The following is an 18,693-nucleotide window of genomic DNA, read 5'->3' as shown; positions in this document are numbered from 1 at the left end:
CTGGTCAGAAGGGAGAAAAGCCAGTTAACAAAGAGTACTTGGCTCTGCACACTAGGGCTGCTGGAGGGAGGCGATAGTTATGTGGCTGGGGAATGGTTTCAGAATGCCTGTATGTAAGGTCTAGTGACATCAATTCCAAAATACATACACACACTCACACACACACACTCTCTCTCTCTCCCTCTCCCCCGCCACCGACCCAACTCCCTCCCTCCTATATTAGGCAATGCTAAAAGGCCACCCCGCAAAGGGCATTTTTCTCATGTGTGGCACAGGAAACCATGCCTGTGTAACAGACGTCACCTTCAGCTGCTCTCTGTCAAACAGGCATTCTTCCCCACCCTTCTCTATGCACCAACCCCACTGAGAGAAGTCCTTGGGAAAAACCTTTACATAGGGATGGCCTCCCAAAACACACTGTTGTACAAATAGTGATTCACTCATGAAGAATGTCCAGTGAGGTCAGCCCTCAACATAGAAACACCAAAAAGCTTAGGTCTCTGACATAATGGTCACCAAGCAAAATTCACTCTGGTAGAACTCTCTGCTCTTGGTCCTACAGTCGTTCCTGGGAGCATAAAGGTAGAGAGCACCTCCTGTTCTGCCTGCCCAGTAGCTGTCCCCTTCTACGAGTAACAGCAGCCTGGTGTGGCTTAGGGGAACCACCTCACTCCACAGGATTTAGCCTGGATTAACTATGAGTCAAGGTGCCCCATGCTAACCCAAGCTACACCAATTGGGCCTCGCTCCCTGGACTTTGACTTCTGAACACAAAGAAACAGGAACTTGGATATTCATGATGTTTATTCATCCCACAGAGATTCCTGCTCCCAAGATCCCCAGGCTGTTCTGGCTCCCATCCTTTCCGAGGACTGGCTCATCAACTTTTCTTTCCATTTTGTAAGCTATTCTATATCCTTCCAATAAATTATCTTTTTGCTTGTGTTAGCCAAAGTTAATTTCTGGTGATTTCAAACAAATAACATTAAACCAATAAAATCAGAATAGAAAACTCCAGGAGGCCCAGGGATCTAGAATTATCTTCCCTACTGAGTCCTCCAATGGAATCCAAGTTTAAACCTACTTCTCTTGTTCCATGTTGCTGTTTTCTTGTGCTACAGGGAACTTGCTCAGACACGTGTCTTGGCTTGATTGTACTCACTGATGAAAACCCACACTCAAAGATGACTCCTCATAACTGTCAAGATCAGAAACAAGAAGTAAAAGGAGTCACACCACAGCCAACTCAAAAGCCAAAAGGAATGCCTATTGCTCGTTCTACCTTTCCGAAAGCAGAAGCCTTAAGTGCACATGCAAGTTTCCAGTTCAAGAACCTTCTATTATTTTGACATGGAGTCTTATTCTATCGACCAGGCTGGAGTGCAGTGGTACCATCTTGGCTCACTGCAACCTCTGCCTCCCAGGTTCAAGTGATTCTCCCACCTAGTCTTCCAAGTAGCTGGGATTATAGGTGTGCGTCATCACGCCCTGCAAATTTTTGTATTTTTTTGTAGAGACAGGTTCTCATTATGTTTTCCAGGCTGGTCTCAAACTCCTAGGCTCAAATGATCCAGCTGCCTCAGCCTCTCAAAGTGCTGGGATTATAGGCATGAACCACCATGCCCAGCCAGTACTTCCACTACTTTTTTTTTTTTTTGAGATGGGGTTGCCCAGGCTGGAGTGTAGTGGCACAATCTTGGCTCACTGAAATCTCTATCTCCTGGGTTTAAGCTATTCTCCTGACTCAGACTCCCGAGCAGCTGGGACTACAGGCAGCCGCCACCATGCCTGGCTAATTTTTGTATTTTTGGTAGAGACCAGGCTCACCATGTTGGCCAGGCTGGTCTCAAACTCCTGACCTCAAGTGATCCACAGCCTCGGCCTCCCAAAGTGCCGGGATTATAGGCGTGAGGCACTGAGTCCAGCCACTTCATTACTTTTTATGGCTGAATATTTCATCAAATGAGCATGCCACATTTTGTTTATCCATTCATCAGTTGATAAACATTTGGGCAGTTTCTATGTTTTGCCTATTGTGAATAGTGCTGTGATGAACATTCTAACATTCCTGTATTTGTTTGAACACCTGTTTTCTTTTTCTTTTTTTTTTTTTTTGAGATAAAGTTTCGCTCTTGTTGCCCAGGCTGGAGTGCAGTGGCGCGATCTCAGCTCAATGCAACCTCCACCTCCTGGGTTCAAGCGATTCTCTTGCCTCAGCTTCCTAAGTAGCTGGGATTACAGGTGCCCGCTACTACGCCCGTCTAATTTTTTGTATTTTTAGTAGAAATGGGATTTCATCATGTCGGCCAGGCTGCTCTCGAACTCCTGACCAGGTGATCCACATGCCTCGGCCTCCCAAATTGCTGGGATTACAGGCATGAGCCACCACACCGGGTCAAATTATTCTTGTTTACTTGGTCTCGAACTTGAACTTTTTTTTTTTTGAAACAGAATCTTGCTCTGTTGCCCAGGCTGGAGTGCAGTAGCACGATCTCGGCTCACTGTAGCCTCCGCCTTCCAGTGGTTCAAACGATTCGTGCCTCAGCCTCCCTTGTAGCAGGGAGCACAGGTGCAAACCACTACGCTAGGCTAATTTTTGTATTTTTAGTAGAGATGGGGTTTCACCATGTTGGCCAGGCTGGTCTAGAACTCCTGACCTTAGATGATTTGCCAGCCTGGCCTCCCAAAGTGCTGGGATTACAGGCATGAGCCACCGGACCCTGTCTCAATTTTTTTTTTTCTTTTTTAGACAGAGTCTTGCTCTGCCACCAGGCTGAAGTGCAGTGGTGCGATCTCGGCTTACTGCAACCTCCGTTTCCTGGGTTCAAGCAATTCACCTATCTCAGCCTCCTGAGTAGCTGGGATTACAGATGTGTGCCACCACACCCAGCTAATTTCTGCATTCTTAGTAGAGACGGGGTTTGACCATCTTGACCAGGATGATTTCAATCTTTTGACCTCGTGATCTGACCGCCTCAGGCTCCCAAAGTGCTGGGGTTACAGGCATGAACCACTGCACCTGGCCAACCTTTTTGTTTTGTTTTGTCTGAGATGGAGTCCTGCTCTGTCTCCCAGGCTGGAGTGCAGTGGCACAGTCTTGGCTTACTGTAACCTCCACCTCCCGGGTTCAAGCGATTCTCCTGCCTTAGCCTCCCAAGTAGCTGGGACTACAGGCACCCACCACCACACCCGGCTAATTTTTTATTTTTAGTAGAGATGGGGTTTCACTATATTGAACTACTGACCTCATGATCTGCCCTCCTTGGCCTCCGAAAGTGTTGGGATTACAGGCGTGAGCCACCGTGCCCAGCCACCCCCAATTCTTATTTTTACTTTTTTGTTGTTGTTGTTCAGTTGGGGTTTTTTGTATTTTTTTTCTTTTTGTTTTCTTTTGAGTATATTCATTCTTAGGAGTGGAAATGCTTGGTCATAAGGTAATTTTCCTCAATATCTTCTTCTAAAAATTTGTAGTTTCACATTTGTTTAAGTCTGTAATCCAGCTGGATGCAGTGACTCATGCCTGTAATCCCAACACTTTGGGAGGCTGAGGTGGGAAATCACTTGAAACCAGGAGTTTGAGACCAGCCTGGACACTGTGAGACCTTGTCTTTATAAAAAACAAAAAAAAAAAAAATTAATAATTAGCAGGGCAGGGTGGCACACACCTGTAGTCCTAGCTACTTGGGAGGCTGAAGTAGGAAGTTCACTTTAGACCAAGAGTTTGAGGCTACAATGAGCTGTGGCCACACCACTGCACTCTAGCCTGGGCTACAGAGCAAGACTGTCTCAAAAAATAAAAATAAAAATCTGTGATCCATTTGAGTTAATTTTTAGATGAGGTGTGAGATATAAATTCCTTTTGTTCCCCTTTGGTCTAAAGATAGCCAATTGTTCCAGCACCATTTGGTGAAAAGACTATCCTTCCTCCATTGAATTGCTTGGCATCTTTGTCAAAAAGCAGTTGTCTGGGCCAGGAACAGTGGCTCACGCCTGTAATCCCAGCACTTTGGGAGACCGAGGTGGGTGGATCACTTGAGGCCAGGAGTTTGAGACCTGGCTAACATAGTGAAACCCCTCTCTACTAAAAACAGAAAAAAATTAGCTGGGTGTGATGGCACACACTTGTAATCCCAGCTACTTGGTAGGCTGAAAACCGCTTGAACCCAGAAAGCAGAGGTTGAGCAAGCCAAGATCACGCCACTGCACTCCAGCCTAGGTGACAGACTGACTCCATCTCAAAAAAAGAGAAAAAGGCCTGGCGCAGTGGCTCACGCCCATATTCCCAGAACTTTGTGAGGCAGAGGCTGGCGATCACAAGGTCAGAATGTTCAAGACCAGGCCAGGCGCGGTGGCCCAAGCCTGTAATCCCAGCACTTTGGGAGGCCGAGGCAGGCGGATCACAAGCTCAGGAGATCGAGACCATCCTGGCTAACACGGTGAAACCCCGTCTCTACTAAAAATACAAAAAAACTAGCCGAGTGAGGTGGCGGGCGCCTGTAGTCCCAGCTACTCGGGAGGCTGAGGCAGGAGAATGGTGTAAACCCAGGAGGCGGAGCTTGCAGTGAGCTGAGATTGCGCCACTGCACTCCAGCCTGGATGACAGAGCAAGACTCTGTCTCAAAAAATAAAAAAATAAAATAAAATAAAAAGAAGTTCAAGACCAGCCTAGCCAACATGGTGAAACCTCTTCTCTACTAAAAATACAAAAATTAGCCGGGTGTGATAGTGAGTGCTTGTAATCCTAGCCACTCGGGAGGCTGAGGCAGGACAATTGCTTGAATCTGGGAGGCGGAGGCCACAGTGAGCCAAAGATTGCACCACTGCACTCCAGCCTGGGCAATGGAGCATGACTCTGACTCAAAAAAAAAAAAAAAAAAAGAAAAAAGAAAAAAAGGCCAGGTGCAACAGCTCATGCCTTTAATCCCACACTTTGGGAGACCAGGGCGGGCAGATCTCTTGAGGTCAGGAGTTCGAGACCAGCCTGGCCAACATAGTGAAACCCTGTCTCTACGAAAAATACAAAATAGCCGGGCATGGTGGCGTATGCCTGTAATCCCAGCTACTCCGGAGGCTGATGCAGGAGAATTGCTTGAACCCAGGAGGCAGAGGTTGCTGTGAGCTGAGATCGCGCCACTGCACTCCAGCCTGGGCGAGAGGGAGATTCCCTCTCAAAAAAAAAAAAAAAAACTTGATAGAATTTTGATAGAAACTGCATTAAACCTGTTCATCAAATTTGCAAAGAACTGGCATGTTGAGTCTTCCAATCCATGAACATGGTATATTTCTCCATTTATTTAGATCTTTGACTTCTTTCATCAGCATTGTGTAGTTTTCAGCCTACATGACTGTACATGTTTTGTTAGACTTATACCTATTATTTCACTTTTTTCAGCAACTATGTTTTCAATTTTGGTTTTCACATGTTCATTGCTAGTACACTGATTTTTTTATGTTACTCTTTTATCCTGCAACTGTCCTGAAATCACTTATTAAGTGCCAGAGTCTTTGTGTGTGTGTAGATTCTTTGGGAATTTCTACGAAGACTTATCATGTTATCTGTGAACAGAAACATTTATTTCTTCCTTTCCATAATTTCTTCAAATATTTTTTCTGCACCACTCTTTCTCCTCTCTTTTTGAGACTTCAAAAACATAAAAGATAAACCTTCTGTTATTGTCCTATGGGTCCCTGAAGCTCTGTTTTTTTGTTTTTTTGTTTTTTTCATTTTATTTCAATCTCTGTTAGTCAGACTGGATAATTTCTATTATTCTACCTTCATGTTCACTGACTCTTCTGTCTTCTCCATTCTGCTATTGAGCCTACCCAATTAATTTTTCATTTAGATTGTCATATTTTGCAGTAAATAAATTTCTAATTTTCTGTTCATTTCGAGTATTCACCCTTACTTGCTATAGCAAGGTTTTAATTAACATTTTAATTATACTTTGGCTTTTAATTTTTTGGATCTGTGTTATGTTGCGGTTGCCATCGGTTGGCTGTCTTTCCCCCTCATGATTTTCCTGATTCTTCATAGCTGAAGTAATTCTGAATTACTGGACATTTTGAATATTATGCTATGTGACTCTAGCTCTTGTTTAAGTCCCACGAAAAATTCTGAATTTGCCTTTGCAGCAATCAACCTAATTAGGTCCAGTCCACAAGTTCCTACCCACCTTCTGTGGGCTGTGGTACCAATATGAGATCAGTTTTCTTTCTTTTTTTTTGAGACAGAGTCTCGCTCTGTCACCCAGGCTGGAGTGCAGTGGCACGATCTCGGCTCACTGCAAGCTCCACCTCCCAAGCCCACATGCCATTCTCTTGCCTCAGCCTCCCGAGCAGCTGGGACTACAGGCGTCCGCCACCACGCCCGGCTAATTTTTTGTATTTTTAGTAGAGATGGGGTTTCCCCATGTTGGCCAGGATGGTCTCGATCTCCTGACCTCGTGATTTGCCCGCCTTGACCTCTCAAAGTGCTGAGATTACAGGCGTGAGCCACCGGGCCCGGCCGAGATCAGTTTTCAAAGCCTCTGAAGTATTATTTTGGTTTTTCCCAAGCATACTGCCCAGGGGCCAGTGTGGAACTACTTGAGCAGTAATCTACTCCACAGTTTGGTCCTCAAAGCCTCTGGTATGCTATTTAGGGTCAGATGCACATATGTTAATTCTGAAGAACAGCCCAGGAGTTCATATGCAACTTTATGAGTTTAATTTGTTGAGCTCCTTCCTCTACGCAATCTTTCGAATACTTTCCAGATCTCAAGGGCCCCTTTCCTGGTCTGCTAGCTAAAAGTCAGGGGTTTAATTTCCCTGACCTGCTGAGTACCTCCCACAACTGTGACTACCTCCAAGGAAAAGCAATGAGAGAAAGGAAACAACAAAATCAAGCATTCCCTCCATGCTCCTGGGATCACAGTCCCTATGAATAGAAGACTTCCTCTCCTATCCATCTGCCAATGTCACTGCTGTCTCCACCACTACAGAATTACATGGAGGGCCAGAGCAAGAGAAAAGGAGAAAAGACAAAGCAAACAACACACGAGACTTCTTCCTCCATCCCCGTTCCTGACCCACGATGATCCCCTTTCCTGCTCCTCAAACTAGAAAGACAGCTTCTGTTAGACCTCTTTTTGTGCACATCCAGCACATATTTCCAGATTTGGGGCTGACTTTAAATCCAGGCTGGAAAATATTATATGGAGGAAAAAAAATATGGGAAACTCACTACCAGTTCACTGGTATTTGGAGTTCTGCTTTCCTTCTCCAATTTGCGTGCTAACATTTACCTTTCTGGGGTTACTCCACTGATCCATGCATTCTGTCCAGGGATTTCAGTTGCTCTCTGTCAGACATAAAGGGTGGAGTTACGTTTACTCCATCTTTATCACAATCAGAACTCTTAAACTTTTTTGTAATGTGAAAATCTTCATACATTTCAGGATTCTTTGCCTTTTTTTTTTTTTGAGACGGAGTCTGGCTCTGTCACCCAGGCTGGAGTGCAGTGGCCGGATCTCAGCTCACTGTAAGCTCTGCCTCCCGGGTTCCCGCCATTCTCCTGACTCAGCCTCCCGAGTAGCTGGGACTACAGGCGCCCACCACCTCGTCCGGCTAGTTTTTTGTATTTTTTTTTAGTAGAAACGGGGTTTCACCGTGTTAGCCAGGATGGTCTGGATCTCCTGACCTCGTGATCCGCCCGTCTCGGCCTCCCAAAGTGCTGGGATTACAGGCTTGAGCTACCGTGCCCGGCCGATTCTTTGCCTTTAAAGAAACTTTTTTTTTTTTTTGAGATGGAGTCTTGCTCTGTCACCCAAGCTGGAGTGCAGTGGTGTGATCTTGGCTCACCACAACCTCCGCCTCCCGGGTTCAAGCAATTCTTGTGCCTCAGCCTCCCAAGTAGCTGGAGTTACAGGCGTGTGCCACCCCACCCAGCTAATTTTTATATTTTTGGTAGAAAGGGGGTTTCACTATGTTGGCCAGGCTGGTCTCAAACTCTTGACCTCAATCGATCTGCCTGCCTCAGCCTCCTAAAGTGCTGGGATTACAGGTGTGAGCCACTGCTCCTGGCCCTAAGGAAACTTTTCACACTATGCCTACTGGCATTTTTCTGTCAATCACATCATTTCATTGTGAGAAGCATGTAATACAAGTTTTCTACAAAAAGCATACATTACTTTTACAATTTGAAAAAATAAAAATTATACACAAAAAGTGCACAAAAGGAGAATAGAGGGAAACATTAGTAGTGGTTGCTTGTCTTTGTGTAATGTGATTACATGCAGGATTTTTTTTTTTTTCTTGAGACAGAGTCTCACTCTGTCACCCAGGCTGCGGCAGGATTACAGCTCACTGCAGCCTCAATCTCCCAGGCTCAGGTGATCCTCCCACCTCAGCCTGCTTACTAGCTGAAACTATAGGCGCGTACCACCATGAGAGATAATTTTTTGTATTTTTAGTAGAGACAGGGTTTTGCCATGTTGCCCAGGCTGGTCTCAAACCCCTGGGCTCAAGCAATCCTCCCGCCTCAATCTCCCAAACTGATTATAGGTGTGAACCACCACACCGAGCCGAGAAATTTTTTTAACTCAAATCTCAATACCTTTACATTGTTCACTATAAGCATTCATTTATTTATTTTTCTTTTTTTAGAGATGGGGTCTCACTCTGTCAACCAGGCTGGGGTACATGGGTACCATCGTGTCTTACTGCAGCCTTGAATTCCTGGACGCAGTCCTCCCAGCTCAGCCTCCCATGTAGCTAGGATTACAGGTATGTGCCACCATGGCCAGCTAATTTTTTTTTTTTTTAATTGTTGGGGGGAGACAGGGACTCAATATGTTGCCCAGGCTGGTCTTGAACTCCTGGTTTCAAGCAATCCTCCTGCCTCGGCCTCCAAAAGTGTTGGGATTACAGACGTGAGCCAACGTGCAAGCCTATTTAAAATAAACTTTTAAAGTTTAGTATAACATATCACAGAAAAGCATACAAATTATAAGCACACAGCTCCATGAATTACCACCAAGTAAACAAAGCCATGTAACCTAAACATCACTCCATCAAGAAACAGAACATTAACCCAAAGGGTCCCCCTTATGAGCCCCAGTGCTGACTATTTTTCAATTATAAAAGTAAAAATATACATGTTTATATTCAAATATTCAAATAGTACTGGAATGACTTTTTTTTTTTTTTTTTGAGACAGGGTCTCACTCTGTCACCCAGGCTGGAGTACAGTGGCACAATCATGGCTCACTGCAGCCTCCACCTCCCAGGCTCAATCAATTCTCCCACTTCAGCCTCCCAAGTAGCTAGGACTACAGGCGTACACCACCACATCCAGCAAAATGTTTGTTATTTTTTGTAGAGATGGGGTTTCACCATGTTGCCCAGGCTGATCTTGAACTCCTAGACTCCAGCCATCCTCCTGCCTCGGCCTCCCAAAGAGCAGGGATTACAGGCTGAGCCACCCACCATGCCTGGCCCTCACAGACCCCTTCTTATCCCTTTCCAATTCACCTCATCTCAGAGGTCAGAGTGGACACAGATTCTACCAATGCCATGAGCTGGATCCCCTTCTGCATTTAGAACAAAGTCCAAATGCCTCTCCCTAGCTCCCAGGGCTCTGCACAACCCACCCCGGTCCTCCCCAACTTTACCTCATGTCACCTCTCCATTCTGCTCTCTTCCAATGCCTTATGTGTGCCAACCTCATTCCCATCTCAGGGGCCTGGCACATACTGTTCCGTCCTCTAGTCCCTCTTCTCTTTATAGGCTGGTTCTTTTTCCTCTTCAAGTCTCAGCTGAAATACGACTTCTACAAAAAGACCTCCCTTGACCATATGTCTTCTAGTAGTTCTCTCTATTGTTCCTTACAGAGCCTATTTCTTCTTTTTCAGTGCATTTAAAACTCTGTAACTGTACAAATGACTCATTCCCTAGTTTACTATCTGTCCTCTGTCGAGACTATAAATAAACTCCCTGTCTGTTCTTCAGGGTCTTTAATAGTACTTGGTATGTTAAATTTTTATTAAATGCACCTATACTCCCAGCTACTCAGGAGACTGAGGTGGGACAATCCCTTGAGCCCAGGAGTTCTATGCCAGCCTGGGCAACATAGACCCTGTCTTTGAAAACAAACCACTTGGCCGGGCGCGGTGGCTCAAGCCTGTAATCCCAGCACTTTGGGAGGCCGAGACGGGTGGATCACGAGGTCAGGAGATCGAGACCATCCTGGCTAACACGGTGAAACCCCGTCTCTATTAAGAAATACAAAAAATTAGCCGGGCGAGGTGGCGGGCGCCTGTAGTCCCAGCTACTCGGGACGCTGAGGCTGGAGAATGGCGTGAACCCGGGAGGCGGAGCTTGCAGTGAGCTGAGATCCGGCCACTGCAGTCCAGCCTGGGTGACAGAGCGAGACTCCGTCTCAAAAAAAAAAAAAAAAAAAAAAAGAAAACAAACCACTTGTTGAATAAGTGATGAGCAAACCAACCAACCCAACCAGGATCAGATACTATCAGGACAGTGTTCAGTACATATCTTCTCAATTTCTAACTGTGATACAAAGCACCTCAGGCATTCTGGAAGAAAGAGAGACAGCTAATAATCCCATCTCTCTGAATGAAATAATAGACAAGGAACACTTCATCCATCCTGTTCTTCACAAATGTCCCAATCTAAATCCTTGTTAGAAATGCAAATATTGGGCCTATCCCAGACCTGGTGAATCAGAAAATCTGGGGGTGAGGCCCAGCAATCTGTATTTAACACACCCTCTAGTTGACACTGACATGCTCAAGTTTGAGAAACACTGCCCTACCAAACCCTGGAGCCCAAGAGTTGCCTCAGTCAACTCTATGGTGCCCACATCTGGAACATATGTCTAAACTGGACTAGCAGGGCAGGCACTGTAGCTAACTAAAGTCTGCAATCCCAGCAGTTCGGGAGGCTGAGGCAGGAAGATTGCTTGAGGCCAGGAAAGTTCAAGACCAGCCTGGGCAACATACAGAGAACCTGTCTCTACAAAAAAAAGTTTTAAAATTAGCCAAGTGTGGTGGCTCATGACTGGAGTCCTGGCTACTTGAGAGGCTGAGTGGGAAGGATTGCTTGAGCCCAGGAGGTCAAGGCTACAGTAAGCTGTGATTCCACCACTGCACTCTAGCCTGGGCAAAAGAGCAAGGCCTATCTTAAAAAATAAAAAAATAAAAAAATGAACTGGACTAGTGGCAGATATCCAAAACCACCAGCCTGAAAAATTCTAATAATCTCCTACCTGATTTTGCTACCTACATTTGCACTTCACTTCTGGTTTCTCTTCCCACATGGTCAGTGTGGACAGCTTCCTAAAATAAAGACCTGCCCATGGCCAGGCGCGGTAGCTCGCACCTGTAATCCCAGCACTTTGGGAGGCTAAGATGGGAGGACTGCTTGAGCCCAGAAGTTCGAGACCAGCCTGGGCCACATAGTGAGACCCCATCTCTTTAAAAATATATATTTTAATGGGAAAAAAAAAAAAAAAAAAAAAAAGACCTGCTTAGGTCACCCCTTGCACAAAAGTCTTGAATGGCTCTCCAGTGCCTGCACATTTGAGGCCATACTTCTTTGCTTATTATACAGGCACACTCAAAATATACTGAAACCTCTTTCCAGCTTTATTCTCTTGCCATAAAAATAACTAGTATTTACAAACCATGTGTCAGCCTCTGGCCTAAGACTTCTGCCTACATTATCTCCTGAATCCTTATAACAACCCTTAAACTAATAACTACTTTTACTATTTCAATTCCACAGATGAAGAATCTGAAGCCCAGAGGTGTAACCTGCCCCCATGTTACCCATCTAGAAGGCCCCCATGAATATCACAGTCATGTTGGGTTGCTGGCATTCTTCCCTCAAATAACCTGCATTCCCACTTTCCACACCTTTGCAGTCAAGGCTCTCTCTTTACTGAATGCCCTTTTCCCATCTTCCCACTCTAATTCCCACCTCTAATTTTCTCTATTCAGCCTTCAGGGACTAGATAAAATGCCGTTTCCTCCATAAGCCTTCTCTAAACATCATCCTATTCATTTTGTGCCAGAAACAGGTAAGTACTAATGTTAAAACAATGTTATGTTCAACATGTTAACAGAGATCATCTCTGTCAATGCTGAAGACATCTGACAAAATTCAACCCTCATCCTTTTAAAATAAAAATAGACAAATGCTTAGTAGATATGTGTATGTTGATTTACATACATACATAAATACATACATATAGGCCAGGCACAGTGGCTCACACCTGTAATCCCAGCACTTTGGGAGGCCAAGGCAAGTGAATCGTTTGAGGTCAGGAGTTCAAGACCAGCCTGGCCAACATGGTGAAACCCCGTCTCCACTAAAAAACACAAAAATTAGTCAGGCGTGGTGGCGGGCACCTGTAATCCCAACTATTTGGGTGGCTGAGGCAGCAGAATCGCTTGAACCCAGGAGGCAGAGGTTACAGTGAGCCAAGACTGTGCCACTGCACTCCAGCCCGGATGACAGAGTGAGACTCTGTCTCGAAAAATAATAATAAAAATATATACATACACATACATATAAAATACAGACTTCAACTAAATATTTACATCTTTCTCAATCTCAAAGCTAAAATCAAGCCCAACGGGAATACACTAGAAGTGTTCTCACTAACGTCAGGGGCCATACAGGCTATGCATTTAACCACCATTATGTATTACTATTGTGGAGCTACTAGTTATCACAATTAGGCAAGAGAAAGAAAACACAGGTATACAACTGGAAAGGAAAAAGTTAAATTATCATTTTTGCAAATGATATTATATACAAAATCCAAGATAATCAACTGAAAACCTTTTACAGTTGTTAAAAGAATCACCATAAGATAGCGAAAACTAATATATATCAATGCCTTCACATACATCACCAACAAGCAGGCAGAAAATAAAATAATGATAATATTGATTATAACGATTCAGTAACACTAAAATAACAAAACCAAAAACTTGAAAATAAAAAGAAATGTAAGAAATCTCTGAAACTCCCAGCAGGACGAGGTGGCTCACTCCTGTAATTCCAGCAATTTGGGAGGCCGAGGTGGGCGGATCACCTGAGGTCAGGAGTTACAGACCAGCCTAGCCAACATGGCAAAACCCCGTCTCTACTAAAAAGACAAAAATTAGCCAGGCATTGTGGCACATTCCTGTAATTCCAGCTACTCAGGAAACTGAGGCAGAAGAATCACTTGAACCCGGGAGATGGAGGTTCCAGTGAGCCGGGATTGCACCACTGCACTCCAGGCTGGGTGACGGAGCAAGACTCCATCTCAAAAAAAAAAAAAAGAAAAAAAGAAAGAAACCAAAACAAATCTCTGAAACTCTGAAAGACAGAAAAGATGACTTCAACAAAAAGAAAAGTATGCCACATTCTTAATGAGGAAGAGTCAATATAACATAACCAAAATGTCACTCTTCCTACATTCATCTAGAAATGTAACACAGTCCCAATAAAAATAGGACTTCTTTAACTAAACAAACTTAAAGTTTATATAGAAAAACAAATACAGCCAAGAAAGTTCTGAAAAATAAAGATGATGAAAGGGAACTAACTTCACCAAATAACAAAACATGCTAGAGTAATTAAAACAGTGTGGTCCTACCACATAAATACACAGATTAATGTAACAGAACAGAATGTCCAGGAATAGACCAAAATGTACACATATGACAAAGTATATTATATACAGTAAATGATAAACAAGTGGGAGAAAGATTAATTGTGCAATAAAAGGTGTTGCAACAAATGGGTAGCCACAGAAAAAAATTAAGTTGGATCTAACACTTCACATCAAAATTCCAAATAGGACCAAGCACAGTGGCTCAGGTCTATAATCCTAGCACTTTGGGAAGTCAGGGCAGACAGATCACCTGAGCCCAGGAGTTCAAGACCAGCGTGGGCAACATGGCAAAACCCCTCTTCTACCAAAAGTACAAAAATTAGCTGGGCATGGTGATGCACACCTGTAGTCCCAGCTACTCAGGAGGCTGAAGTGGGTGGATTACCCGAGCCTGGCAAGGTCCAGGCTGCAGTGAGCCATGATCACACTACTGTGCTCCAGTCTGGACAACAGGGCAAGACCCTGCCTCAAAATAAAAATGAATTTCAAATAGAGAAAAGATTTAAAGGTAAAATATGAAATATAAAAATTACTGGCCAGGCGCTGTGGCTCACGCCTGTAATCCCAGCACTTTGGGAGGCCTACGTGGGAGGATCACGAGGTCAGGAGATCGAGACCATCCTGGCTAACATGGTGAAACCCTGTCTCTACTAAAAAAAATACAAAAAACTAGCCGGGCGTGTGGCGGGCACCTGTAATCCCAGCTGCTCGGGAGGCTGAGGTGGGAGAATGGCGTGAACCCGGGAGGCGGAGCTTGCAGTGAGCCGAGATCGCGCCACTGCACTCCAGCCTGGGCAACAGAGCGAGACTCCATCTCAAAAAAAAAAAAAAAAAAAATTACTTTAGGCCAGGTAAAGTGGCTCACGCCTATAATCCCAGCACTTTGGGAGGCCAAGACAGGTGGATCACCTGAGGTTAGAAGTTCAAGACCAGCCTGACCGATATAGCGAAACCTTGTCTCTACTAAAAATACAAAAATCGCCGGGCGCGGTGGCTCACGCCTGTAATCCCAGCACTTTGGGAGGCCGAGGCGGGCGGATCACAAGGTCAGGAGATCGAGACCACGGTGAAACCCCGTCTCTACTAAAAATACACAAAAATCAGCCAGGCATGGTAGCATGTGCCTATAGTCTCAGCTACTCAGGAGGCTGAGACAGGAGAATCACTTTAACCTGGGAGGCAGAGGTTGCAGTGAGCCGAGATCATGCCACTGCACTCCAGTCTGGGCGACAAAGTGAGACTCTGTCTCAATTAAAAAAAAAAAAAAAAATTACTTTAAAAAACCACAGGAGGCCGGGCGCGGTGGCTCAAGCCTGTAATCCCAGCACTTTGGGAGGCCGAGACAGGTGGATCACGAGGTCAGGAGATCGAGACCATCCTGGCTAACACGGTGAAACCCCATCTCTACTAAAAAATACAAAAAACCAGCCGGGCGAGGTGGCGGGCGCCTGTAGTCCCAGCTACTCAGGAGGCTGAGGCAGGAGAATGGCGTAAACCGGGGAGGCGGAGCTTGCAGTGAGCTGAGATCCGGCCAGTGCACCCCAGCCTGGGCAACAGAGTGACACTCCGTCTCAAAAAAAAAAAACAAAAACCACAGGATAGGCCAGGTGAGGTGCCTCACACCTATAATCCCAGCACTTTGGGAGACCAAGGCAGGTGGATCACCTGAGGTTAGGAATTCGAGATCAGCCTGGCCAATATGGTGAAACCCCATCTCTACAAAAAATACAAAAATAAATTAGCCGGACGTGGTGGTGGGCGCCTGTAATCCCAGCCTACCCAGGAGGCTGAAGCAGAAGAATCGCCTGAACCCAGGAGGTGGAGGTTGCAGTGAGCCAAGATCATGCCACTGCACTCCAGCCTGGGCAACAAGAATGAAAATGTCTCAAAAAAACAAAACAAACAAACAAACAAACAAAAACACAAAAAACCCCACAGGATAATTTTTCACAATCTTCTACTAGGGAAGATCTTTCTAGGTATGACATAGAACTCAAAAGCCTTAAAAGTAAAAACCAATCTATATAATTAGTTAATAAACAAATATTTCACAACAAAACTATTTTAAGTAAAAAGATAAAAGAAGGCCGGGCGCAGTGGCTCAGACCTGTAATCCCAGCACTTTGGGAGGCTGAGGAGGGCGGATCACGAGGTCAGGAGTTCAAGACCAGCCTGGCCAACATGGTGAAACCCCATCTCTACTAAAAATAGAAAAATTAGCCAGGTGTGGTGGCAGTAGCCTGTAATCTCAGCTACTCAGGAGGCTGAGGCAGGAGAATCACTTGAACCCGGGAGGCAGAGGTTGCAGTGAGCCGGGATCGTCCAAGATTATACCATTATACTCTAGCCTGGGCGACAAAGCGAGACTCCATCTCAAAAAAAAAAAAAAAAAAGATAAATAAGATCTGGAAAAACACAACTGCAATTCATATCGCTGACAAGGTGTTAAGTTCCCACATATATAAGCAATTTTGACAAAATCAATTTAAAAACACCAAAGCCCAGCTAGGCACAGTGGCTTACACCTATAATCCCAGTGCTTTGGGAGGCTGAGGTGGGTGGATCCAGGAGTTCGAGACCAGCCTGGCCAACATAGTGAAACCCTGTCTCTACTAAAAATACAAAAATTAGCCAGGCATGGTGGTGCATGCCTATAATCCCAGCTACTCGAGAGGCTGAGACAGGAGAATCGCTTGAACACGGGAGGTGGAGGTTGCAGTGAGCTGAGATTGAGCCACTACACTCCAGCCTGGATGACAGAGATGAGACTCCACCTCAAACAAACAAACAAAAAAAGCCCAACAGAAAAGTGGTCAAGGATACGAATAGGGTTTTTGTGGGGTTTTTTTGAGACAAGGTCTCACCCTGGCTGGAGTGCAGTGGCATGATCTCAGGTCACTGCAGCCTTGATCTCCCAGGCTCAAGCAATCCTCCCACCTCAGCCTCCTGAGCAGCTGGGACTACAAGCACACACAACCATGCCCAGTTAATTTTTGTATTTTTTCTACAGATAGGGTTTTGCCAAGTTGCCCCGGCTGGTCTCAAACTCTTGAACTCAAGCAATCCACCCACCTTGGCCTCCCAAAGTGCTGGGATTACAGGCCTGAGCCACCATGCCCAGCTTGAATAGTTTTTTTCACAAAAAATAAAACGTAAATGGTCCTTCAACCTCACTGCAACCAAACAGAGACAAATTAAAACTCCTCCTGAGATAACAGGAGTGTTCATTCTACTACTCTTTCAACTTTTCTGTAGGTTACACTAAAAAGTTTGGGGGGGGGGGGGGGGAATCGAAACAGAGAAACTAATTTTTCACCCATCACAATGGCAAAGATCAAACCGTGTGGTACCACAGTGTTGGAGAGGGTGTGAATAAACAAGCACTGCCACACACTGCTTAGGAGCACATGTGGATAAAACTGCTATGGAGGTTTATCTGGTAAGAGTTATCAAAATTACAAAAGCAAATCCTCATCAACTCAGCACTTCTGCCTCTGGTAAGTAACTGGACAGATATACTTGGCCATGCGTGGACTGACTGATGCACACAGAAAGTTACTCATCCCAGTGCTGTCTGTACTAACAAAACTTAAAATTCCTCTACAATTCCATCAATAGAGCTCTGACTAAATAAATCAAAGGACATCCTGAAAATGGAATATTATCTAGTTATAAAAGACGAGGGGCTGGGTGCAGTAGCTCAATGCCTGTAATCCCAGCACTTTGGGAGGCTGAGGCGGGCGGATCACTTGAGGTCAGGTGTTTGAGACTAACCTGGACAACATGATAAAACCCCGTCTCTACCAAAAATATAAAAAATTAGCTGGGTATGGTGGTGTGCAGGCCTGTAGTCCCAGCTACTCAGGAGATTGAGGCAAGAGAATCACCTGAACTCGGGAGGCGGGGGTTGCAGTGAGCCAAGATCACACCATTGCACTCCTGCCTGGGCAACTCCGTCAAAAAAAAAAAAAGACAATGAGGAAATGTATTAATGATAAACTATCATAAATAAACATTCAGAGAAAAAAGCAAGGGAACAGCGTGCTACTTTCATGTAAGAGAACAGAAGTCTCTGCTTATTTGTCTATAAATGCACAACACACCTGGGAATGGACACATGAGAAGTAGCAGCACCAGCAGCCTCTAGGGAGAGGATCTGGTAGCCAGGTGCAGGATGGAAGGGAAACTTTCCCATGTATACTGGTTTACCTTTCCAATTTTGTGTCACATAAATGTATTTCTACATTGAAAAGCTGAAATTAAAAAATACTGAACAAAGTCTCCTGTGGAAGCAGCAGTCCTCTTCTCTGAGCTTCTCTAACTATGAATTTCCACCTTGCTCATTCTGACTCTCAGCCTCCCGGACTGACTGTGTTCCCCTTCGGGAGAAGGGCATAACTGAATCACCTTGAGTTCCCTAGAGCACCCAGCACCTCACCTGGTGGCGAGCAGAAAGTCACTACAGGACTGCTCACTGTGCTAAACTAGTTCACTGGTGCAAACAATTCATTCCTTTGGGGGAATGTTTTCCTGAAAGTTGTCAAGTGGACCAATGCTCAGGGCAGAAAACTGCTTCTCTTAAGCTTCAAAATTAGCCAGTAACCTGGGAGAATTTTCAGCAGATCAAGTTAATAGTATTGAAAAAAGGTCAGGTACAACGGCTCACGCCTGTAATCCCAGCACTTTGGGAGGCCGAGGCGGGCAGATCACTTGAGGTCTGGAGTTCAAGACCAGCCTGGCCAACATGGTGAAACCCCATCTCTACTAAAAATACAAAAATTAGCAGGGCGTGGCCGGGCACAGTGGCTCATGCTTGTAATCCCAGCACATTGGGAGACCGAGGCGGGTGGATCACGAGGTCAGGAGTTCAAGACCAGCCTGGCCAACACGGTGAAACCCCGTCTCTACTCAAAATACAAAAATTTGCTGGGCGTGGTGGCACATGCCTGTATTCCCAGCTACACGGGAGGCTGAGGCAGGAAAATCGCTTGAATCCAGGAGGCAGAGGTTGCAGTGAGCCGAGATCG

At 45.1% G+C, this 18,693-nt stretch overlaps 1 protein-coding gene across 4 annotated transcripts in view; it reads right to left on the bottom strand.

The window, feature by feature from the left end:
* The window catches only part of SCAP (SREBF chaperone), a 71,574-nt gene that overhangs the window by 34,264 nt on the left and 18,617 nt on the right, over positions 1–18,693 (bottom strand). The window contains exon 1 of one of the 4 annotated variants that reach the window (XM_009200911.4): positions 7,284–7,431. The exons of 2 other annotated variants lie outside the window; for them this stretch is intronic. The gene's annotated coding sequence lies outside the window, so the exon portion shown is untranslated. Of the gene's footprint in view, positions 1–1,084; positions 1,380–7,283; positions 7,432–18,693 lie in introns of those variants that run through there. One more of the 4 variants, XM_009200910.4, reaches the window with a different exon arrangement.

This window comes from Papio anubis, chromosome 2 (assembly GCF_008728515.1).
Source record: "Papio anubis isolate 15944 chromosome 2, Panubis1.0, whole genome shotgun sequence".
NCBI lineage: Eukaryota > Metazoa > Chordata > Mammalia > Primates > Cercopithecidae > Papio > Papio anubis.
Note: the sequence above shows the minus strand (reverse complement) of the source record. Positions and strands in the feature narration are given on the sequence as shown.